Source organism: Oryza glaberrima, chromosome 12 (genome assembly GCF_000147395.1).
Source record: "Oryza glaberrima chromosome 12, OglaRS2, whole genome shotgun sequence".
Lineage (NCBI taxonomy): Eukaryota > Viridiplantae > Streptophyta > Magnoliopsida > Poales > Poaceae > Oryza > Oryza glaberrima.
The window spans coordinates 22,242,603-22,260,190 of NC_068337.1; the positions used below are offsets into that span (position 1 = coordinate 22,242,603).

Below are 17,588 nucleotides of genomic sequence, written 5' to 3' on the forward strand. Positions count from 1 at the left end.
TGACAGGAGCCCCCGACTTCAACTTAAATGAATTCACGTTGTCGCCCGCGACTTCTCCTGTCAGCGGCTTGTCGTACTTACTTGGTCGATCTCGGTTCAAAACTGTAGAGACAGGAAGTTATCGACAACGCTAGAGGGAGTCCAACGGTTCGAATATGAATTTAAATTGAAGTCTGAACAACCGCCCTTAACAGGCTCCTTGAATTTTCGGCGACAATCTCTCTCCTTCCTTAGAATACGAACCGTCAGATAGTGCGCCTATTTAAAGGGATTTTAGGATACATTTCGAGTCCGTTTGCCAAAAAATTCCCCAACCTTCCAGCAGCCTCGAATCCTTCGTCTCCCCAGAAAGCCCTAACCTTCCTCGTCTTCCTCCGACGATCTTCTTCCAATGGTAGACCTCGGCAAGTCCTCTTCCGACGCGGCCAGCCTAAAGAAGCTTCACACTGACGGAGCTCTCCCCTCCAAACAAACTATGGTCAGAGAAGATGGAGGTACTGATCCCTCCCCTGCCTTAGGTCGTACTCCCTCCATTCCAAATTGATCTACATATTTCATAGGTACACTAAGACTAAGAAAAGCTAATAACTCTCTCATACTACATTTACTCTAGCAACAAACTTAATGCATGCACCATCCCCACTATTTTCTAGCCAATAGCAAATCAAAATATTGTATGTGGGTTATAAATACTTGTGTGCATGGATGCATGCATCAATGTCCATTTACTCTAATGCACAAATAACGAATAGACTTAATGAATGAACACAAATATGTAGATCATTTAGGAATAACCTCAAAAAACTATATGTAGATCAATTTGGAATGGAGGGAGTATGGTAAAGGTAGAAGATTTCGTCCGTTGCGGTTTTTTGCCTCCTCCTCGAGACTCAATCTCCTTATGCCATCCCACGCTATCGAAGCGGACTCGCTCCGTCTATGCGTCCTGAACCCGAAGATAGAGACCCCAGCTAGACCTATTTAGTTTAGTTGCCTCGGGTGAGCTGAACTACCAAAACTAGTTCTTTACAACTCGTACCCCAGAGCCCTCTATCTAGAATAGCTCTCTCTAGATTTCCCAGCTAGGACACACGCTGGGTACTATTTGTGGAAAGTGATGCTTGTGGGCTTACTACTTATATGCTTTCAGCAGTTATCCTCTCCGCACTTGGCTACCCAGTTTACCGTAGGCACGATAACTGGTACGTCCTTCCCGGTCCTCTCATACTAGGGAAAGGTCCTCTCAATACTCTAACGCCCACACCGGATATGGACCGAACTGTCTCACGACGTTCTGAACCCAGCTCACGTACCGCATTAGTGGACGAACAGCCCAGCCATTGGAACCACCTATAGCTCTAGGTGGCGAAGAGCCGACATCGAGGTGCCAAACCTTCCCGTCGATGTGGACTCTTGGGGAAGATCAGCCCTGTAATATTCCAATGGTTGCCGCAAGGAATGACGTCATAGCTCCTGCAAAAGTAATAGCAATCAATACCTATAATCATATGAATACCATGAAAGCCAGTTGCTAAGAAAAAGGTAGAACCATAAAAACTATCCGAAATAGTGGAGGGTGCTTGGTAATATTCCATTCCTTGAAAGCCGGTGGATACTAGAGCCAGCCATAAAAAAAAAGAAGTATTTTTTATGGCATGTGAGATGATCGCGCCTAGTAGCCACATATCAGCTGCAACTTTAAATTGGAATTGCTTGATTTGATAGAAAGTTCAAAGAAGAATAGACAGAAGACAGACTTATCAACTAAGAACCGAACAACTACTTGAGTAGACGGTTAACAATCATTGGGTAGATGAGCCTACATACCGTCAACTTCTTGATCGCGGAAAAGAGGATATAGGAGAGTTGTGTAGTTCCACTCCATCTACAAAAGAGAAAGGCTCCGCCTACGCTCGTGAAAACCCAGGTTGGTCCTCCGACCAGATGTGTGGATAATGAGGCCACCTTCACAACCTTCTCCCTTCTATCTTTATCCAAAGTCAGGTAGGGTGGTTCGCTTGAGTCGCTCAACCGTCCCTTTGCCCCCCCCCCCCCCCGGGCGGGGCTCGGTTTTTGGGAAGCCCGTTCCCACCGCGCTCACGGCCCGGCTGGCCTGCCAGCGGTAGTGGGAATTCTCCCGTTCCCTGGTCAAAAAAGGGTTGGTTGGATGCGGGATCTACTCCACGAGGAGTGGTACGGACGTAGATGATATCATCACGACCTCTCTTTGCGTACCGCTAGGGATGCTTAACGCCACTTCGCCAACTGGCATCAAAAGAATAAATTTGAAGTGGCACATGGCTCGAGCGAATTGATGAAACGAGCCATTCCTTTAGAAAATAAAATAAATAAATAAGTAGAGGCACTTCTCTAACGTGCATGTTGATCGCTTTTGTATTAGTGGCCCTATAGCCCTTTTTATAGCCCCCTAGGTCCCTTTCCATTAAATCAGGTTTGATTTGAGCCTGGGTGGATACTGTATCAATAGACTATACTATATCAGTACGGGACTAGAGACAGTAGGGGAGATCCTTGGATCAGCCATGAATTGTCCTTCTTTTTTACCTAAAGTGCAGGAGCTGCCAAAGGACTATAGCTGGGTTGAATTATCGAATTCCTTATCCAACTTTGAGATCCACCAAACTGTGTGGAAAAGAAACACAAAATCCAAGAGAAACCGAATCATGAGAAAAAACAAACCGATAGCATTGACATTTCTTTGTCACGCTTCGGGCTAGGTCATCAGGATCCAGCTATCATGGGCATCGCATTATTGCAAATTCCAAAAATGCAATTTTCCATATTCCTAGTTACGCATTTACTTACGGCGCCCAGAAAGAAGATTTCTTTTCTTTGCTAATTCCTCTCAATGAAATTTGACTTCCATGTCTAGGGCTGACAGCTTTCGTGTACTGAATTTCTATGAGATTCTCTTGTCCGCGGGAACAAAAAGCTAGTAAATGAAGTACACGAAATTAGGATGTTCTAGACAACGAAAAGCTAAACAAAGAAAGGAATGGCAATGAGTGGAAAATCCATTTGCAGTCTTTTTCGGCAGGACCTAGACACGGAGGTTCGGGAAGTAGCGCATGACAGCATTCACTGGTGATAGGACTGGCAGCACAAAAAGGCCGGGACGCAGGCTCCCGCAGAGGAAAGCCTAACGAATGTCAGATGCAAAGCCCCCTTCTCAAAGATGGAATGGCCCAGCCCAATAAAGGAAGGTTAACGTACGCGATGCCTTCCATTTGTACGAATGTGAACATACCCGACGAAAAACCTGATGATAGGAATACTCGAGAGTCAGTTGTTAATGTCTTATAGCCCAGAAGAAGCAAGCTTCCTTGGGAATGGAGAGACCTAGAGGAAGAACAACCCGGCCGTATATGGGTCATTTCTCCTCATCCTTGTCTCTATTTGTTAATTGCTCGCTACCCGTAGTGGGCCTTGAGTAGGATTTAAGCACGGGTTTCGAACCATCTACTTTTCCTTATCCTTATGGGAATTTAAGAGAGAGATCACTCCACTGAGAAGAACAATGGGGAAGAAAAAGTAGTTTTTTTATTTATTGCAATATGCTTGTTGATTCCTACCACTTAGTCTTAATTTATTGTATCTTCCCGGAGTTACCTCGGCTGAAGTCCTGATTGAATAGCAATCTTGTCTGGAACTTTGAGACAAATGGGAACCATGCCAGCACCGCCACCGGGACGAAGGTTCTTTTGCTGATCTTGAACTTCTACGGTCTTTCACTTCTGCACCTCAACCCCAATTCTATTGCTTTCCTGAGCATCTTCGCTCATCTTTGTGAGGCCTATATTGGGGTAGTGCCTTTCCTTGACCTTTTCCGTTTTTTCTACGAACTACGCTGGATGGAGGCCGACAGGGTCTCGGGATGTTGCGGGTTTCGCCTGCGTGACGACATGAAAGCGAGATACATCCCCTTTCAATGCCATACATCCCGGACCAAATGGTGATCGAAGTGGTTTTATCTCGAGCTCAAAGAACTCGATTCGGTTCTCGTCATGCCCAAGAACCAACCGATTCGCCAAGAATGCTGGACCTCCAAACCTCTTCTAACCCCTTCACTTGAGGCCTTCGCGAACATCATCGGTGGCTTGCGAGAACAGGGGTTGACCGGGTATGAAGTCGCTCAAGACTTCATTGCCCGACGCATCCAACCGCTGCAGGCCCGTGCCCACCCCGCGTTTCACTATGAGGGGGCTCTTGACGTGATACGGATCTCGTCGCGGGGTACTCATTCTCGTGTTGCAGTCCCCTTCTTCCTTTTAACAGTGATCTTGTGCTCGTAATTTGACATGTTTTATCTGCCTCTTTGCATTTCAGATCTCTCCGCCGACGTCGTGACGCAGCGGGTGAGGGACGTGCTGATCAACCTCGCCTCTGAGGCCAATGAATTGCCCACCCCTCTCTGCGACAAGCCTGCGGCCGACAAGGTGGCCGCCATCAGTGTGAGTGAAACGAACACCTTCCTTTTTCATTCCATGGGGAAACAAAGTGACCTCAACTCCTGCAGGTCTTGCCTCTGACGGACGCCATTGGCCCTCTTGTCAATCATCAAGCTTCCTCCTCTCTCAAGGAGAAAGTTGCGAAGGAGGTCGCTGGCGTCGCCTCCGGACCTGTTGTCGCGGAGGGCAGCGGGGTCAAGAGAAAACCTTGGGCTCTACAAGCGGCGCCGCCGGATCTCGGCAGAAATAGCTACTAAACGACCATATTGATATATTATTTTAAAAATAGCTAATAGTTAATTAATCACGTGCTAAACGCTATTTCGTTTTACGTGCAAGGGAGACCCTCACTCCTTAATACAACCTAGTAATGCATTATTTTGAACCGTACTACTGACATGTAATTGATTTGTTGCTTCATTGACGTTTAGACTGTAGCGCACGTACGGTGTTTTACTGTTTTACTCATCTGACACGCATGCAGTGAAAGTAAAAGTTGCCTTTCAACTCCTGTACACTTTTATCTTTTGCCAATTAGTATCCGTACTGACACCAGCACTGTGTTTAGATGCAAACTTTTTCTTCAAACTTTTAATTTTTTCATCACATCAAAACTTTTCTATACACATAAACTTCAAACTATTCCGTCACAGCGTTCCAATTTCAACCAAACTTTTAATTTTAGCGTGAACTAAACACATTGGGCTGTGTTTGATGTGATTGAAAAAGTTGAAAGTTTGAAGAAAAATTTAGGATCTAAACACGGCGACAACTGTAGATGCAGATAACTTTGCCAGTGTTGCTACGAAAGGAGTGTAGTAGACTGTAGGAGTGGTAGATAGGCATTGGAGTATCTTGCAGAGGTGGAGAATCCTGCAAAAGATCCGAAAGATTGTTCTCGTGTTGCCCAATATTTGCATTTTCAACTTCGAAGCTTTGATGAGCAAGATTAATTAGAGCGATCCATGAGGCCTCCACTCTGCCCTCATCGTCTAAAAGATGAGACGAGACATAATTGGTATATAAGTTTGTTCGGATTCGCTATACTAATTATGTCTCACCATTCTAGATTGAGAACGGAATGAGTAGTGTAATATCCTCTGTCAAACATAAAATATCCTCGCTCCCGAAGGATAATACTTGTCCAAAACATGAAAAATCTATTATCAAACTTTTAAAAACTTTGACTATTAATAACGTCAAAAATATTTATCTTCTAAGTACGAAGACTAAAGTATATATTATTCTTAAAAAGTATTTCAGTCAAATTATATATTTATTGATATTTCTATACATATTATGACAAAAATAGTAGTCAAAGTTGTTTTTTTACTGTATTCTTGTTGAAACAACAAGCACTATGAACTTGGAGAAATTAGTAGGTGCAGCTTGCCTGTTTAAAAGTAAGCAAAATTTGCTACAAGACACTACAAGATTTTTTTTGTCTTTGCTGTGAGAAAAAACATGTATTTTTCATGGATACCGCAAAAACGCAGTAATTTTAGGTGTTAGACACCAGACATATTATTTTATTATTTTCATGAAAATGGAGAGAGAAATAGCGTGAAAAGTAACAAAATGCTCCCATGTCGATAGACTTTTGTATAGACTGTGCTCAATTTGAACTAGAACAATCCCCTCTTCTTGAACCCTAGGTTTTGATGGCAACAAATAGAGGGACCTAAAGTGAACTTATTCCATCTTGTTTTGCAAAGGAATAAGTTTATTTGTGGTCACTTAACTTTACACCCAATCCGATTTTCGTGCTTCAACACAAAAACCATATACGACCGGTCCCCGAACTATCAAAACAAACAAGGTCCCTCGATGGTTTGGAAGGCGACTTTGATTGATGTGGCACATACGGGGTTGGTTTGACTATGTTTTCATCCCATATGATATTGTTGTGACGTTTACGTGGCAATTTGATTCCGAAAAAATAATAAAAACTATGGGTCCACATGTCAGCTAAAAAAATACTCCCTCCGTTTCGAAATATTTGACACCGTTGACTTTTTAGCACATGTTTGACCGTTCGTCTTATTCAAAAACTTTTGTGAAATATGTAAAATTATATGCCTACATAAAAATATATTAAATAATGAATCAAATAATAGGAAAAGAATTAATAATTACTTAAATTTTTTGAATAAGACAAACGGTCAAACATGTTTAAAAAAGTCAACGGCGTCAAACATTTCGAAACAGAGGGAGTATAAATAAAGTAGGCCCCACATGTCATCCTTACTCCTCTCATCTCTCTCTCTCCCCTGCACTGCAAGGAGAAGGCAACGGGTGGCGCTGAGGCCGGACCGCCTCATCCACCCTCTCTGCCTACTTGAGCTGCTGAGGTTGGATTGCTCGGATGTGTTGAGTTGTGATCCAAATTCATTTACACTTAATAAAGGCCAGCTTCTACCGTAGTGGAGCGGAGGCCCGTCGCCGGTAGGCTTAGGCCAGAGCCCCCGCGGTATGGATCGTAATACCTTTTAGAGTTCCACCATATATAAACCTCTTGTAAGCCATCGTGCGGAGTTGTAACCTCACCCCAGATATAGTGAAGATATTTTGCTGGCTAGCGTCCGTGGTTTTTTCTCTCCTGTTTTAGGAGGGTTTTCCACGTTAAATCTCGTATCTTCTATGATTAATCTATTGTTTTTTATCGTTTGTTTGCCTATCATTTCCTAACAGGATGGAGGGTGAGGCGGATGGCGCGTGTGACCGTGAGGAGGAGGGGGAAGCCGGGAAGGGGAGGTGGCGGCGGCGAGGCGGGTGTTGGTGAAGCAGACGCGGCTGCGGTGCCAGGAGGTGGAGAGGACGTTCACCAGCGTGCGGCAGCTAGCGGCTCGTCGTGGACAGCCAATGGCAGATGAAGCCTGTTGGCCTGTGGCAGCAGTGGTCGCAGCCAAAGTTGAGGAGGGTGCATAAGTGAGTGCAAGCGAATTAAATTTGCAAATATACTGATAATTTATTTTTTCTCATAAATATTCGGGCTGTAAATTTTTTGGCACAAATATACTATCGGTCTCGCACAACCGTTGCGCGAGAATGACGTGGATATGATCATATGGACGGTCTCGCACGAGAAAAGCGCGAGACTGCGCGGTGTCGCGCAATAACACCGCGAGACTGCGCGGTCTCGCACGAGGAAACAGTGGGACCGAACAGTCTGGCACATAGAAGGAGCGAGACCGAATGGCTGAGGCGGTTCAAGTGGCTCAATTATCGATTAATTAATCGCTAATCAACCTCATTAATTACAAACTATTCTTAATTAATCACTAATAGGGTAATTAGTCACTAATAATGCGGCTGCTTTCTAAGCAAGCCGTTCGCTCTCTCGCGCTTGTGATGTTCGGTCTCGCTTTTCTGATGCGAGAGGCCGCGTGGTCTCGTGGTGTCGTTGTGCGACACCGCACTGTCTCGCGTTTTTCTCGTGCGAGAACACCCATATCATCATATCCACGTCATTCTCGCGTAACAGTTGTGTGAGACTTATAGTATATTTCTGCCAAAAAATTTACAGCTCGAATATTTATGAGAAAAAAACTAATCAACATTATATTTTCAAATTTAATTCCTCAGTACACTAGCTTTCTAGCGGTTGCAGGATTTTTTGTTCTTTCTGCTGTTGAGCACATAACCAACTTCATTTGTTCCCAGGTTGATAACGCGGCAGAGAAGAAGGCTCCTGAATCCAGCTCGTGTCATCCCTACCCAAGAGAAGTTCATCGGATCGATATGTCCCGGTGAAACCTGCTCCGTCTGGATTCATCCTCCTCCAGGACATGCAACCAACTGAGGTACTTGCACTCAGAGCAGAGCTGCTTTTTGTGCTCTTGGATTCTTTTTTGAATAAGAGTGCTCTCCTCCTGAGTTTCGCCGGCCTTGCTTGAACTAGAGCCAGAAGCATCTTCCGTTGTTTTCTCCTGGTTAGTTTTGTTTTCTGCATCCTTCTTTGCCCTAGATTTCGCCTTGGCGTACGTTGACAAAATGGTTGTCGGCAGTTTGACAGCTCAAGTTGTAGCCTTATTGGAATATTTCGGGGGATGGAGGGTTTAAGATGGGAGTTGAGTCCAATGAAGCGCTGTTGGTGACAAGTGAGAAGCCGCCGATCGAGAAGGCCGGTACCAGAACTGACTGAAAACAACAAGGCCAACCACAGCAGTGAGCTTGTCGTGCTTGTTCCTTGAGACAAGTTTGATTGTGACATTCCTGCCACCAGCATCTAGAATACCATTTTGCTCATGGTGCCCTCATGACCTCATGTTTGTCCAGAATGATCTTTTCCAATTGACGCCTGAATGTTCCAACACGAGAATCAAAGGATCATTAGTCTGAATCATGACCATCGTCATAGCAATGAGAGCTCCCTGGCGAACATCTGATGTGAGAGGCTCCAACAAGGAAATTAATCCACTTCCAAAGCAGCACCATGTGGGTTGTTTGATTCAGAGAGCAGAGATACAATTCTTGGAGTCTGCACAATCACAACAGGGAAGTGAGTTGTGGATCAAAGCTATCGGTGCTTACTTATTCTACCAATTAGCTGGAAATATTATGAAGAGATGCTGCTTGATCAAACACGTAGTAAGCAAAAGCATGTTCATAGCAGAAATCAAATTTAATGAAGGCATAAAAGTGGAACCATCAAATTAAATAAAGGCATAAAAAGCACACCATTTGATAGTGCACATACCTGCTCAGGTTCATTGTACAGAACAAATCCAAGAGCCATAACTGCAGTCCTCCGAACATCATCACTGACGTCTGATACAGCAAAATGCAGCAGCTGGTGTATGGCTTTGCAGTTCCCCTGGCAGAAAAATCCAACTATCCAAGCGTACGACGCCTTCTTGGCGCGCGCGGCGGCGATGGCGCCGGAGTCGTCGTCCTCTTCGTCGAGCCCGCGGTCGGGCTCTCCGACTCCTCCTGCTTCTGCTGGGCCAGCCGCTGAGCAGCCACGGCCACCACCACGGAGGCCGCGGACGACAACGACCCTCGCCGTCTCGCTCGCTTGCTCCGCCGTTCTCCTCGCCGCCCACCTGCCCGTCCGCCGTCCGGGAAGAGACGATGAAGAGAGGGGAGATGAAAGAAAGGAGTGACGATGACACGTGGAGTTCACCTGGGTCTCACTATTTTAATTATTTTGTGTGTAACTAACATGTGAGTATGTAGTTTTTATTATTTTTTCAGGATTAAATTGACACTTCAATATAACAGTGAGACAAAGATCTAGTCAAACCAATCACGTAGGCGTCACGTCTGCTAAAACCGCTGAGAGACCTCGTTTACATCGATTTTGATAGTTTCAGGGTCCAATTGTATTTGGTTTTTGGGTTTAAGGATGAAAATCGGATTCAGTGTAAAGTTAAGGGACCAAAATTGTACTTATTCTTTTGCAAACAAAAGAAATGGAACACGCATGACCTTGGCACGGACCACGCGCCTCGCGAAAATGATATCTTAGACCTACACTCGAACCCAATGTCTACTACTCCCTCTGTTTTTATATTGTAAGACATTTTGATTTTTGTCAAAATCAAATTGCTTTAAATTTGACTAAATTTATAGACGAATATAGTAATATTTATAATACCAAATTAGTTTCATAAAATCAATAATTGAATATATTTTCATGATAAATTTGTCTTGGGTTGAAAATGTTGTTATTTTTTTCTACAAATTTAGTCAAACTTGAAGCAGCTTGACTTTAACCAAAGTCAAACGTCTTATAACCTAAACGGAGGAAGTATTTATCTCTTCTCTTCTCTACTATTATAAAAATTGAAAGTGTTTTTTCCGTTTTTACGTTTATTCGCTTTTCGAATTAATATTCGTAGTTGAGTCGTTTTTTTAATTCGTTTGCTTTTAAAAATACAGGAGTTGTATAAGAAATCTCTTTAAAAAAAACTCACATGCTAATGTGTAAAAACAATATCCAGTAAATTTCACTTTAGCTAAACTGTATAACAATAATAAGATTAAGATAGTCTTCACCCGTTTTCAATGTACGGGCATTTTTTTCCAGTATTATTAAAAATTCAAGGGCGAATTACAAATATACCACTACTTTTACCCCTAACTTGAATAACCATTAAAAAAACTGAAACTGCAAATTTACCCCTAGAATAGCTTTTGTTTAGCATTGTTGTTTGATGTGTGCAATTAAGAGTCTAAAAAGCAATTCATAAAACCAAAGTGAAAAATCAAGGGCATAAGACTGGTTTGTCCTTGGCGTAGGATCGGTTCTCTTCCTGCCTCTCTTCAGACCCTGATAGCACTCATTTGTTCCCTCCCCCCTTCCCCTCCTCCTCTCTTCCTTTAGAAAACCTAGATCCCAAATTCGGGTCAGCGGCTTGGGTGGCAGCAGCAGGCGGCTGCAGTTTGGACGGAGGCAGGCGCTGAGGCGATCGATTCTGGAGGCAGCTACACTACTAACTACTATTATAAAAGTTAGTCGATATAGCGGAACGACGACTAACCTTCTATATCGATTCAATCATTGATCATTCAAGACATGCCAAATGAAGACACATGAACACACGATATTTGTTAACGAGATTCAGCTGAAGTCTATATCCCCAGGGCTCTGATTATGGGCGCTCATCCCCAACCAATATAGCTCCTAGCCGCTACGAGTTCATGGCCACACTGCCATCATCTCCCTACGTGTCTACGCTACATTGTAGTCACCATGGTTACATTGTGGTGCCCCCTTCTTTATTTATGAGTGATTCTAGGATAGAGTCCGACTCTTACTCTAGTCCTAACACCTATTACAACTCCAAGTCTAACTAGTACTAAGTATATTTGACACATATTCTAACAGCTACAGCCAAGAATAACCCGAAAATTTGACAATTTGGCCCTTTTTGAAAACTATTTGCAAATTTGGTCCCTGGCAAAAACTATCACCAGATCTGGACCCCGACCTCAGCGCCAAGGTCGATGGCGCTGAGGTTGAACACCTCAGCGCCAACCGCATCGGCGCTGAGTACTTGACGGCCCTAAGGCGAACAGCGCAATGTCAGCGCCGACCGACTTGGCGCTGAACTTCGGGACCTCAGCGCCATCGGGTCTGGTGCTGAGGTCCTACAACCCTTGGCCGAGCCGCGCCCAGCAGCCCGGGCCTTCTTTCTTCCTCAGTGGCTGTCAGCTGAGGCGTGACGGTGCCGAACTATCTCTCTCCTCCCCTCCAAAAAAATCGAAAAAATCCCCACTAAATCGTCGCATTTTGGAGGGGAAATTGTTGGAGGACATAGTGGCAAGGTATTCTCCTCCGAATCCTCTCGTCATTTCGCATTTTTTTGCTTGGATTTGCTCATTGATGGATGAACCCTATAATAGTGATCTGGGGTTATTTTCCCTAATTAGTTGGTTCTCTACTCTGTGGTTGTGGTTGTTGTTGGTGATGCAATGGTTAGATGCTCATAGAACCCTAATTTTTAGTGGAGATTTTTGGCACTTAGGGAAGAACCCTAATTTTTCCCCCAAATTAGTGAAGAACACTTCTTTTTTTTTTTTAATTTTCATCACAATGCGAGAGTTCAAATTTAGGATGGATCGTTACAAATGGAAGTTTGTGTATGTTTAGATATTTATGGACAATTTCGTTAGGGGACATAGTTGTAGGTTATTTTTTTTATTGCAAATTCAAGTTTTTAAAAAATGCTATATGCTAATATGTCGGTTAATGTTGTAGATGGATAGATTAGTACGATTGCACTATGGTGGTTCGGTGGTAGAGCAAAGTAACAGTGGTAGCAATTTCGAGGGGATGAGTGTTAAGCAACTTATATTTGGTGGAAAACCTAGTTTTGAGGAGTTAGTTTGTCGTACAAAGGATGTGCTGGGGTGGAGCAATCAGTCTATAGCTATACAAGGTAGATATGATGTTGGAGCAGGACCCATTTCACACAAGTACATGCTAGATTTGAATGGGGAGTTGGAGTGGAACACATATGTGGATATAGTGTTGGGCTCCCAATTCAAGTCGCTTGAGGTGGTTGCTTTGAAGCTTGATCGTACTGACTGCAGAGATGATTCTTTTGACCTCAATCGCACACTGTTTTATGATGAACCAAACTATGAAGCATTTGATGATGAAGGAGATATGAAAAGTCAGTCGGTTAAGTCTTTGACAGTTGAGGAAGTCATAGAATCTCAAGGGATGGGGGTTGATGTTAACATGCAAAAGAAGGAAGCAGTTGATGCGAATAAGGGAAGGAGTCAGGAATCTGAAAGGGTGGAGATAAATGTGGAGTTGCAGAAGGAGGAAGCAGTTGAGGCTAATAAGTCAAGCAGGCTTGAATCAGAAGGGGTGGAGGTAAATGTGGAATTGTAGAAGGAGGAAGCAATAGAGGTGAATGAGGCAAGGAATCAGGCAGTTCCGATAGTTGGAAATCTTGTTGATGATGATAATGAAGTGGCAGATGGATCAATGGGGGGAGGTGGAGAAGAGCGTACAACGGATGCTCAATTAGCATCCTTGGTGCGGTTCTGTTTTCGAGACAAAATATATACTCGGAGGGAGTGTGAGGAGACTTTGTTGATGAATGGATTGAGTGTTGATTTACTGCACGAACATTCAGAGGAGTATGATGACACACATGAGGAGGAGGGATATGAGGTTGAGTATGCCGTAGACTCAGATGATGATCGTCCACTTGCAGGCACGTGAGCTGATGAGGTCCGTGAACGACGCGGGTGTTGCCCTTGGCACACCTGCTGGGTCAGAGAATGAAGTTGGGATACTTCGGAGCACACTTCAGGTAATTAACCAATTAGTTCAATCCATGAATCATTTCACTTGCCTCTAACTAATTTGTTTTCTTCTTGTAGAGGCTAAAACAACGAAGTCGGATGTTAGCGGCAAGACTTGGTTGTAGGTCCACAGACGCAGTCGACCCACAACAAAGACTAACGCGGACACAGGCCGGAGAAACAAGTCAACAAAGAGCTGAAGAGGAAGGGGAGGAAGAACATGATGAAGGGGAGGAAGAACATGAGGAAGGGGAAGAAGGAGATGGACAGAGTGACGAAGAGGAAGAGGAACAACCCGAAGAAATCGGGTCATCTCAGCTTGCAGGTGCCCCGCAGCCATCGCAGCCTTCCCAGTGTCGCCCGCAGAGAAAGAGGGGACCGGTGGACCGGTACACACCTTCCACTAGTGGCCGGAGGGGTCGGCACTAGTGGATTACTTTGTACTTAACACTCTAGGCAGCGTTAGACTTTATATCAAACTCTAGATGGATGTGTTGGACTCTAGATGATGGTTGATGGATGTGTTGAACTCTATATTTTGTGATGGTTGATGGATGTGATGAACTCTAAATACTGTGATGGTTGATGGATGTTCAGTTGCTGTGATGTGTTAAATACTATGTGGCTGTCAATTTTGTGATGTGTGTGATGCTGTCAATTTCTGTGTGGCTGGCTGTGCTATGCCAGCCACTGCTTGACCTCAGCGCCAAATAGAATGGCGCTGAGATTGTACATGTCAGCGCCAGAGCAATTGGCGCTGAGGTGCACAACCTCAGCGCCAAGGTCTTTGGCGCTGAGATGCGTGCTCTCATCCCTTGGGAGGCAATCTCAGCGCCAAATCTTATGGCGCTGAGTTGGCCGTCCTCAACGCCTAATTGTTTGCCGCGGAGATTCAGCCCCCCCCCCCCCCCAAACGTCAGCAGACGGCCATAAACCGAAGGAAACGGCCGTCAAGTACTCAGTGCCGATGCGGTTGGTGCTGAGGTGTTCAACCTCAGCGCCATCGACCTTGGCGCTGAGGTCGGGGTCCAGATCTGGTGATAGTTTTTGTCTGGGACCAAATTTGCAAATAGTTTTCAAAAAGGGCCAAATTGTCAAATTTTCGGAAGAATAACGGCGGCGGAGGCGGGTGCTGAGGTGGTCGGTTCTGCAGTCTGTTGCGGTTGAGCAGCAGCAGTAGCAGCAGCCGACCATGGTGACATCCGCTCAGCAGTATGGATTACATCATCAACAGCATGAGGATGGTTGTTAATCTTGCAATTGCATGGCAGCTTTGACGGGCATTATTTTTTTCTAATTTTCATAAAACCAAATCTTCTAACGGTGTTTGTTCAGTCATTCAATCCGACGACAGACCGTCTGGTTCTAACTGTATTTGATGGCAAACATGCAATTGCATTCTTTTTAATGGCAGATTCACAATAGCAATTCAAACCAATGGCAAATATGCAATTGGCCCAAAATTCAAACTGTTTTTCCTCAATTTTTTGTCCGTGGTCCGAATTTCTTTCCCAATGTCACGTCGGTTTAGTTCCCGACGACGTCAGCCACGCTCGCTCGAAGATGCACGCGCGCACGCGCTGCTTTAAAGCCTCTGTGCTCCTCTATTCTTTGGGCCGGCCGGCCCTATGCTCATTTTGACTTTAAAATTCAAAAGGAAAAAGTCCAATTAGACTCCCTTCAATACTAACCAATAATGTCACCCATCCGCGCGACTCTAGGTTTTCTTTTATATATATATATATAGAAATACGCTCACTTTATTTGATTGTTCCGGGTCCCTATCTAAACACATGTGAGCAAGTGCATCTGCACAGGCATTACAAGATCGACGGACATGCCTGATATCTGTTACTATGAAATATATAGATAAAAGAAGACGTAATTCCCTGAAGATGATACCTCTAGCACTTCTGTCGAATTCATCAGATTTGAGAGCAGAAACAAGATTGAGACAATCCGATTCAATAATCACCCGGGAAATGCCATGATCTATTGCAGCTTCGTGTGCAGCTAAACAAGCCTCTGCCTCTGCCATTAGTGCGTTTGAAACCATCGGCAAACGCCCTGATCCAGCTAACACTCCCTGTCCATTTTCACCTCTAATCACAAAACACAAGGCTCCATCCCTGGACATCTCCCAATAAGCTCCATCAAAGTTTATTTTCAGAATACCTAGTGGAGGTGTCTTCCATGTGTTGCCCTTTCTCACAGACCGGCCAGACTGAACTGTATTCGCTGCAGTATTCTGAACACGATGCTCAATCTTGCCCTGGGACAGCATCTCCTCCCCGACGTTTGCTTTATTTCTTGCACTCCACCATACCCACAGTAAATGGAATATAGTGGTTTTGATCTTGTCACTTTTCGGCATGATTTTGGCCACAAAATCACCAGCCGACTGAATTAGGTTTTCTATTACGTGTTATGTGGGAGTGGTCTTTTTTATGAGTTTCTTGTTACTCGTTAAAAAATATAGGTCGGGCTGACTAATATTATAATAATACACTAAAAAGCTTAATTTTTTTAACAAATTTTATAAGTTATTGTATTATAGGTCTTCGTGGTTGCATGACCCTTACTTTTTATTGGCACATGTTTTTTATAGCCTATACACAAAAATTTTATAGGTTTGTAAGGAATGAATTTGATTTCATTTATATTCGTGTGAAAACCATTAAACTTATATTCGGACGACCCTAACTGCTCATGTCCTTATAGTAATTTTTTTCAAATATATTAAAATTAAATGTTAGAAACAAAATTAATCAAATGAACATACATTTTTTTTATATACTCGAAATAGCTGACCCATGAATTTAGTTACGATAAGGGTTTATTAGTAAAATAGTTTATTTTACAAGAGATGCAAATCGTAAATTACATTTATAACATTATACCTTCGTATGTTTATTCTTTAGCTTTCCCCCTTCCTTTCTTTCTTTCCTTCTAGAGTTTCATCTTCGGAACCCCTTCAAATTATTATTTTCACAATCCATCTAATCCAACGGTCAAAAATCACATATCCTCTTTTATCTTGTAGTGAATCCACGGCTAATATTTATCGAGTGATGTGGCTCATCCTCGTTTTATTGTGAGTTTCACCTTTCAATAGTTAAGATACGTCGAATCTGATTCGTATCCCTAAACCACAAAACTAGATATGATTACTCCTTGAACTATTAAAACCGTCTAAAACGACTCCCTCGACTGTTTTAAGGGTGGTTTTCGCTGACGTGGCGTACATGTGGCAGCCTAGTCATCAAATAAATTAAAAAAGTTAAGCTGGCGCACATGTCATCCCCTCCCTCTAATAACCTCTCTATCCCCCTCTCCCTCTCCTCCTTTCTTCTTCTCGGCCCCATCCGCCTCGGCGCTGGCGACGGCGGCGTCCGGCGGCAAGGGTACGGCGTCGAGGGCCTGACAGTGAGGGCGTCGCTTGCGGCTGCTGGGCTCGACAACGAGAGCGTTGGCTCCACGGCGAGAGCTACGAGATCCTCGACCTAGCGGAGGCCCAGCCTTTCCCCGCGGCGTCTGCGGCCGCCACCCGCCTCGATAGCGCCCTCCGTGTCGACATGTCGCGCATGATGGACGAGCTTCTGTGCCTCAGGGTCTGGAACGCCTCCACCCATGACACGTGCCTCGCCGTCAACAAGCTCACGGTCGGTGCTTCCGCCAACGCCTTGTGGCACGTCTTACCCAGCACCAACGACAGAAGCAGCTCGGCAAGTACCGGGGGGCGCGTGTCGGCCGAAAGCCCGTCGAGTGCCCCTGGCGATTTGGTTGGCTTCTTGGACGACGAGTTCTTGGAATATCTCCAGCTGCTCCACGGCATCGATGTCCCACGGGAAGAACTCGACGGAGCCGAGACGGCGACGGTAGAGTAGCCAAGCCGCTGCCGCTCCCTACTGCCGTCCCCACCACCGCTCCCGACCGCCACCAGCGCTCCCCAACACCGCTCCGGGCAAGGTGAAAAAAGAGGCCGGGGGAGAGAGAGATAAAGGAGAGAGGAAGGGAGGAGGAAGAAAGGAAAGAAGAGGGAGGATGACATGTGGGACCCACATGTCGGTAGGTCCCACTTTTTTTTTTTTGTGTGTGTGGATGACATGTTGGTCCTACAATTTTTTTTTTGTTTTTACTCTAATTACACGTAAGCGACACGTGGGACGAAGACCGGGTCAACACCGCCACGTAGACGCCACATCAGTCAAAACCGCTTGCAAAACCACTGAGTCAAATTGCACCGGTTTCAATAGTTCGAGAAGCCATCTTATCCGGTTTTCTTGTTAAGGGATACGAATTAGATTCAGCCGATATTTAAGGGAGTAAAAGTGGACTTTTTCAATTCAAAAC

General features: G+C 44.5%; 1 pseudogene; it reads right to left on the reverse strand.

Moving 5' to 3' along the window:
* Positions 1 to 8,197: 8,197 nt before the first annotated feature.
* Positions 8,198 to 9,608, reverse strand: LOC127757861 (26S proteasome non-ATPase regulatory subunit 1 homolog A-like; annotated as a pseudogene).
* Positions 9,609 to 17,588: the final 7,980 nt, after the last annotated feature.